This window comes from Pinus tabuliformis, chromosome 9, assembly GCF_031772625.1.
Source record: "Pinus tabuliformis cultivar Carrire ecotype Pingquan chromosome 9, CPIR1, whole genome shotgun sequence".
NCBI lineage: Eukaryota > Viridiplantae > Streptophyta > Pinopsida > Pinales > Pinaceae > Pinus > Pinus tabuliformis.
This window is the reverse complement of record NC_142307.1, coordinates 1426205172-1426213215: the sequence shown is the minus strand read 5'-3', so window position 1 is coordinate 1426213215 and position 8044 is coordinate 1426205172.

Sequence of the window (8044 nt, the reverse complement as noted above, 5' to 3'; positions counted from 1 at the left end):
GGACATTACAACACTCATATTGGGGTCTTAGTTTGCATGTTATTGGTGAAAAATATCTGGGAAAATATGGATAGTGGGGAATTGATATTTAGGTAGGTTTGATTCCCAAAGACCTATTTTATCAACATTGTTTAGATAATTGTCTCGATACTTGCAGTGTAGCTGCAAGGGGGTTTCATCAAAAGTAAGGTCCTTGATTTGAAAATCTCTATCGGCCAAGGGAAGGTGGTCCAAATCCCTGTGGGGAGTAGTGATTGGCATGACATTTAGGGCGAAAGGAGCTTCCATCCTTGGTTCTTGTGTATTCAAGGGCGTGGGGAGGGAAATTTAGGGATCTTATGGAGAACAAAGTTGTTCTACAGGGAGTATTCAGAGTATTGAACTACTTTAAAGTTTGATAAAAACACTCAATTTCGAAAGCAATTCAGTCCTGGTTTGTTATGAACATAGGGTTTTATAGTAGAAGTGGGTAAATACTTGGTTATGGTGGTATGGGAAACGGAATGGCACTGTAGTGTAGTCTGGATGAGGCATGCTGGTCTGCAGTGGCAATTGGGAGTTTAGCGGCTTCTTAGAGTTGATGGTTTGCACGCAGGGTGACAACATGAATGTGCTTCCGTGTGCATGGAGAACAGGAGGTTCTATTGTTTCGGTAAAACAAAATATCATGAAGATTTTTGTTTGTATTCACAACGTCAAAATGTTTGGCGGGTATGGTGAAAGGGACATATGGCGCCAATTCATGGATGGGACTCTTTCTCATTTAGTGATGGTGGTAAGTGGAAGAAGTAATGGTTTTGATCGCGCAACTTTTGAGAGGTTGGTGGTTTTGGCAGAGGATTGCGCGATGCCACAAATTGGATGACACATAGCGTTGAAGAAAAGTCAAAAAAACTAGTGTTGGGTGGTTAACATTCAACCAAAAGGTCCACGCGATATGAGCGAGAGTCATTGGATGAGGGAAGGCAAATCGAATGGCAGTTGACAATGGAAAGTGTTAGGGAGTTAACGGATGGGGCCCAATGGCATAATCCGCATAATTAAATGACTTTAATTATATCGTGGATGATTTGATTTAATTATATCGGGGATGTCGGGGGTGAATGTCCTGGAGGAGAGGCTATTAATTACTCCACGTGATTAATTAATTCGTTTTTAACATGTCGGGGGTTTTGGCTCTTAATTAATCATGGTTCGATTAATTAATCCAACTTAATTAACTTTATTATGGTTTATTTTCCAAACCATCGAGACGGGATACTTATTTATTTTGGGATTTTTATTAATAATACAGGAAAGGGAAATTTGTTTCGAGAGTTAAATAAATAATAAGAATTAAAAGTTAATATGACCATGGAAAAAAAAATGCGCTAAGTAAATGTTTCCGAAAATTCATTCATCATCCAACATTATGACTTAGGCTAAAATGTGTTTGGAGGGGGTTTTATAAAGAACCATTTATTTTTCCTAGGTAAAAAAGTGATTTTACTTTGGGAAAAGGATTTCAAGGGAATGAATGAATTATGAAGGGGGTGAATTTTGATGAAGGGGCTTCAACACTTAGATCTTACAAGTTATTAGGCTGAGGGTCCAGTCCCTCCAGAAGTTAGAGAAATTATCTGAGCCCCTTTAACTTTCAGGTTGTTGGTGCCTTTAGTACTTATGGGAAATTAGTAAAATTTAGGGAAAAAATGAGTGAGGAAGTTAATTAGTTTGACTTTTGTCTATGATGTAAATGTTTTCATTATCATCCATATCTTTAAGTGCTTTTGATGATGAAAGTATATGATCTGATATCTGGATAATCATTCATCATACATAATTCTGCAACCATTCATCTACTTACCATACCTACTTATCCTACCATTTTTCTTCTTTTCTTAGGGTGCACTTAAACTGGCAAACCCTTATCAAAGCCTTTTCTTTTCTTTTACAATGGAAATCTGTCGAAGTCTATCGTTATTACACCCAAGGGCTTAGATTAAACTGTTGAGCTCCTTTTATTCACTCTACCTATCTACTTATTTGCCAAGATTAAACAGTTTGCTCAGATTTTATTCTCTATCTCTAAGCATGAAATTCAAAACATGGAATAACCAAGATTAAACTATTTGGTTACCATGGATTGTGGCATAAGTAACAAGTTGCACACAATCATTTATACAAAAAGTGAAATAGTAGTGGCATTTTGACTTGCACACTTTCATTGTCTTTTTATTTTTCTTGGTTTTCATTTTTTATTTTTTCTGACCTTTTCATTCTTTTTGTCCTTTTATTCTTTTTCTAGGATATACCCTCTTTACATTTTTTAATTTTTAATTTTGAATATGGAAAAAATTTGCAACAAGCAATGGTATATGCACATATTTCAAAGTTAAACCAAGTCAATCATGATATATCACACCTATTGGTATAGGAACATAACAGTGGCTCCCCTTGGGGATGGCTTTTCCTGGTGGAAAGTCAAGAACTGTAGATCAATGGCCTTTGAAAGACTTTGATTGTGCTTTGCAAATCTCCCTTTTCTTGCTGCTTTATTTGTATGTATAACAGTAATACTTCTGAAGCTTAGGGCCTTCTCTTCGGGCTTCAACTTCAAAACTTTTACCATCCAATCAACACTGAACTGTAAAAGGATATAATATATAGAGTTTTAAAACATGGTAAGATTAGAAACTAGGATCAATGTAGTTCTTTAACATTCGACCATTAACTAGTCTTCCTTCGATCTCTGCACCATATAATTCTTTAAGAAAATATGAATTATTTCCTCTGAAGGCATAGATTATGTATGGACCTTTCCACAGGAAGTCAAACTTCCCATGTTTTCCTTTGTCCTCTCTTCTTGAATCCCACTTTAACACTTTGTCTCCCAGATAGAAGTCTTCTGCTTTAGTCCTTTTGTCAAAAATCTTCTTAAGTTTTTCTTGCAGTACTTGGGCTCTATTGTATACTTCCTCCCTGGTTTGTTGGAAATGGATAATCTGGTTAATTCTCCTCTATATATCATTTGGTTCCACTTGGGCTTCTTGAAGTAATTTCATGACTGGAACTCCTAAAGATGAGGTGAAAACTACCTCCATTCCATACACTATCTCATAGGGACTGGTTCCAATGGATTTCTTATTTGTAAGCCTATATGCCCACAAAGAATTAGTTAATTTCTTGTTCCAAGTTTTCTTATTGTCTTCCAATAATTATTTGATAATATTCATTAGAATTTTATTGGAGGATTCCGCAAGTCCATTCCCTTGAGGATAGTAAGTTATGGAATGACCAAGTGTTATATGATACGTGTGACAGAAATCAATCATTTTCTTTGACTTGAAGGTTGCAACATTATCTGTGATGATTTTGTCAGGACAACCAAGCCTAGACAAAATATTATCCTCTAGAAAACCTATTATTACACTATCAGTGGCCTGTCTAGAGGGAATAGCTTCTATCCATTTGGTAAAGTAATTAGTTGCAGTGAGTATTCATTTGTGCTAAGCAGAAGAGGGTGGATGGATTTCTCCAATGAAGTCAAGACCCCATTTTTGAAAAAGTTTTTCTATGGAAATAGGTTTCAAAGGCAAGGGTAAAAGTTTTCTTTTGCCTTAAAAGATCTGGCATTTATGGCAAGAAGTTACAAATCTTTTAACATCTACAAACAAGGTTGACCAGTAAAATCTTGCTCTTAGAATTTTGTCAGCTATTGACTTCCAGTAGAGAAGTCCACCACAATCCCCTGCATGAAATTCTTGGAGTACTTTGTCAGATTCTTCTTTTAATAAATAGTTCAACAAAATACCTTCATGATTTTTCCAAAACAAAGTATTATCCATAATGCTAAATTTCTAAGATTTCATTTTCAAAGACCTACTCTTAGTTCTGGATAACCCTGGAGGAGCATGTAGGTTTTGTAGAACATATATAATATCAACATACCAGGGGGAATCTAGAAAGGACTGGATGATCTGTGGAGTCGCCATCTCCTGTTCATTATCCAGTTCTGCAATAAGATTTATGTCTAGGGCTTGGCAATTTGTTTCTGCCATAGGTTTGGCCAACCCCTGAACTTTAATTAACTTGGTAGGTTTTATCTCTATATCATATTCTAAAATAGCAGCTATCCATTTCCCCTCTTGCCATGAACTCCATCATGTGTCAGGATATCTTTGACTACAACATTGGGAACATAAGCTATTACATGGGAATACAAAATATACACTCTGAAATCCTTAATAGCTTTTACCAAAGCAAAAGCTTTTTTCTCCATTATTTTATACTTTAATGAGGCATATCTAAGAGATTTACTGAAAAAGGCTATTGGTTTTTCACATCCTTGATCATCCTCTTGTAGTAAGACTGCAACTATGGTGTGTTCTGATGCAAAGGAAAAGATAATGAAGTCTCTGTCAAATTTTGGGCTTGTAAGGACTGGTGTTTGAGTTAAGGCTAATTTTATTTCTTCGAATTATTTTTTAGCCTCTACTATCCACTTAATATCTGAATCTTTTTTCAACATGTTATTCAATAATCTAATTAGTTGAGCTAAGTTAGAGATGAATCTTCTTAAAAAAAAATTCTTAAAAATGCCTGAAGTTCTTTAATGTTTCTTGGGTGAGGTATTTGCAAGATAGCTTCAATCCTGGTTGGGTCAATCTGGATTCCATCTTTGGTGATAATGTGGCCTAATAGTTTTCCTTCTTCCAAACCAAATAAAGACTTCTTTGGGTTCAGAGAAATGCCATATTTTCTACATTTAAGAAAAACTTGCCTGAGATGATCCAGGTGTTGTTGATCTGACTTAGAAAACATTGTAATATCATCAAGGTATATAACCACGAAGTCATGGATTTCCTTTACAAAGGCAATATCCATTGCCCTTTGAAAGGTGGCTCCAGCATTTTTCAATCCAAGTGGAATTTTGACATACATGAAGGTGCCCAATGGTGTTGTGAATGTGGTTTTTGCTTGGTCATCAGGATGGACTAAAATTTGGTTGTAACCTAAGAATCCATCTAAAAGTGAAATCCTTGTGGAACCTGCTACTGTTTGCAGTATGTGATCCATTTTAGGTAAGGGATAGTTGTCTTTGAGTGAGACTTTGTTCAAGTTTCTAAGGTCAACACACAGTCTGATTTCTCTTGTTTTCTTTCTTATAGGGATAAGATTAGATACCCAATCTGAAAACCTAATGGGGGTAATGATTCTTGCTTCGTACATTCATTTTATTTCTTTTTCAATGGAAGGTAACAAAACAGGATTAATTCTTCTTAGATTTTGCCTAAAAGGTTTCTGATCTTCTTTCAGAGGGATAGTGTGTTGTATAGCACTGGTATCATAGGATTTTACGTCTTGTAACTCCAGGAAAAAAGATCCTAGAATTCTTTCATAAATTCAACATATTTCAACTTTTCCTCAGGGGGTAATGATTTAGACAATTTTATCAGCTTAGGATTCTCTTGAGTTCGTATGTTGCATTCTTCAATGTCTGCATTCAAGGGCTCCATCTTAGGCTTTTTAGGAATATCATTGGAGTCAAATAAGTCCTGCAAAGGAGTTAATCCCTTTGGTAATTTATTATCTTTGAGATTTATGACTTCCGTTTCATCATCAATTATTTCATCAATATCCGTTTGCTTTAAGTCCTGAATATCTATTTTTATGAATTTAGTAGGGTGAAGCATGTTTATTGAGTTTTCTTCCAATTTTTTAATGTCTAACTCATTAGTATGATCAAAATCTAAAACTATCTCTACATCTATATTAATGCTAGCAAATTCTTCATCTAATGTTAGAAAGTGATTAATCTGCTTATCATTTTCAAAAACTTGCCAGTTCTTAATATTTTTAGGTATAGCTAGCCTATGCCTAACCTCAGTAGTATATTGGTGATTAGGCTGAAAAGGCAATTTGCAGGTGCTAGCAAACATAGCCAGGCTATGAGCTTGCATGTTATATTTTATAGGAATGGTTACAAGCTTGGTTTCTAAAAAAGTGTTAAGGATTTCTACAAATGTACCGTTGTAAAGTCCTAATCTAGGGTCTCTAGTTATGTAAACTCCATTAATCTGTTTAACTATCAGTTTTTAATCTCCCATGATTGATACCCTTATAGCTCCTAATCCTTTGACTAGCTTGAGGCCTAGCGGGAGTGCTTCGTATTCTACCATATTGTTTGTACATTTGAAATTTAACTTTTAGGCGTGTCCCTCTGCATGATCATTCTCTAGGTTATATATCCATACCCCTGCCCCTACACCTAATTTGTTTACTGAACCATCAAATTCCAAATGCCATAAGATTTCATGTTCATAATTTGTATCTGGAGTAGTGGAATCTTTCTTAGCTAAGGTATCTGGATTTTCTTTGTCATCTGATATCTCTTGAATTTGGACAGTTGACTTTTATTTTACAATTTATTTTGGTTCTACTGCTACATCATTTAGAGTATCTTCTAGATTATTTTTTGCATTATAGAGAATAAAGGAATCTATATCAGAATGCACTAAGTAAATAGGAAAGTTTTGAGGTCTTTCCTGACTACTCACTACATACTTCATTAAAGTTTCTCTATATAGCTTCTTTGGTTGTCCAAAAAGAGATATGGTCACGTATGACATGTCTAATTGTAGAGACCCCTAAATTTTGGCACCCCAGGATTTGGAAAACAACATGCCATACTTGGGTGGGATATCTGCTACAACAATGTCCATGAGTATATTTTTAGCAGGGGATTGGAGCATAGAAACGCACAAGTCCTTAATAAGTCCTAAACACCTAACTTGACTTGAATCAAAGGAAAATAAATCCCTATAGGGTCTAGTGATGTCTAAGTTAAGTTTCTCCATAATAGACTTGGGCATGAGGTTGTGCGAGGCATCAGAGTCAAACATGACATTATGCAAAATCTTATCATGGATATTGAGACTGACATAGAAAGGTGGTACCCCTCCTTCCATTGGTTTCCCATTTACTTCAGGGCCAAAAATAAACTCAGGCTGGTCATCAAAGAGATTTACAAAATCTTCATTTTCAATGATATTTAATGATTTGTTTATCTGAGACCTGTAAGAATCATGTTTTACTAGTTCTTTCAAAGGAACTGAAATTTTAAGCTTGGCCACCTGTGCTCCAAGATTAAAGGGCATGATTACTTTGTCTGTTTGAACTTTTGGGTTTCTAGCAGCAGTATTTTCTATGTTTTCTTCTCTTTCAGAATTTGGGACATCCTTTGCTGATTTTTCTAATCCAATCTTTGGAGACTCTTCCACTGTTTCCTTAGAGGGAAGTGAAGTGGAAGGTTTTCCATTATTTGGCTGATTATCAAAGACATCTTCTATGGTGGGACTAGAAGGATTTTGATTTCTTTTGGAAAGGATTTGAGGTGTTTTTGTCACTGGAACTATTTTACCCATTTTCGTTTGATTAGGACCTGCTTTCTGGTTTGGTTCTAGGGCATCAATACTTTTTCTGCTTCTTAAATTATACTTCTTATGCACCTCAAAAATAGCAGAGTCATATCCCTATCTAAAATCAAATGACTCTCTTGTTTGGGTTTGGAATTGTTGCAGCACATGGGACTTTTGGTCGTCCTAAGTTAGGAAGATAGCTTCCTGATCATCTATACCAATTAAATTTATATAAGTGTCTTGTTCAGGGTCTTCTGATTTGGAGGCCTCTGCATAGTTTTCTTGGAAAGGTGGTCTGATATTCTAGTCAGGAATATTCTTTCCAGCATTTTGGTTCTAATTTTTTCTAAAGTTAGGATTTCTCCCTAAATTAACCTATTGGCCATCCCAAGGAGCTTTTCTTTCAATTATTTCAACTCTATCCAACAATCTATCCATTCCTTTAACTATAGCATCCATCTTTTGTTCAAAGGGTTTATTTTCTTCTTTTGTACGTATTCTTCTCTCATTCCTAGCTTTGGCTCTTTTGGAAACTAGGTTAGCCTCAACACTTACTGCTATGCTCTGCATTTCTTCCAGAGTGGGGGGGTTCCTTTCTCTTAACTGGAAAGCCATATATGAATCAAATCCATCAGGAATTTGAT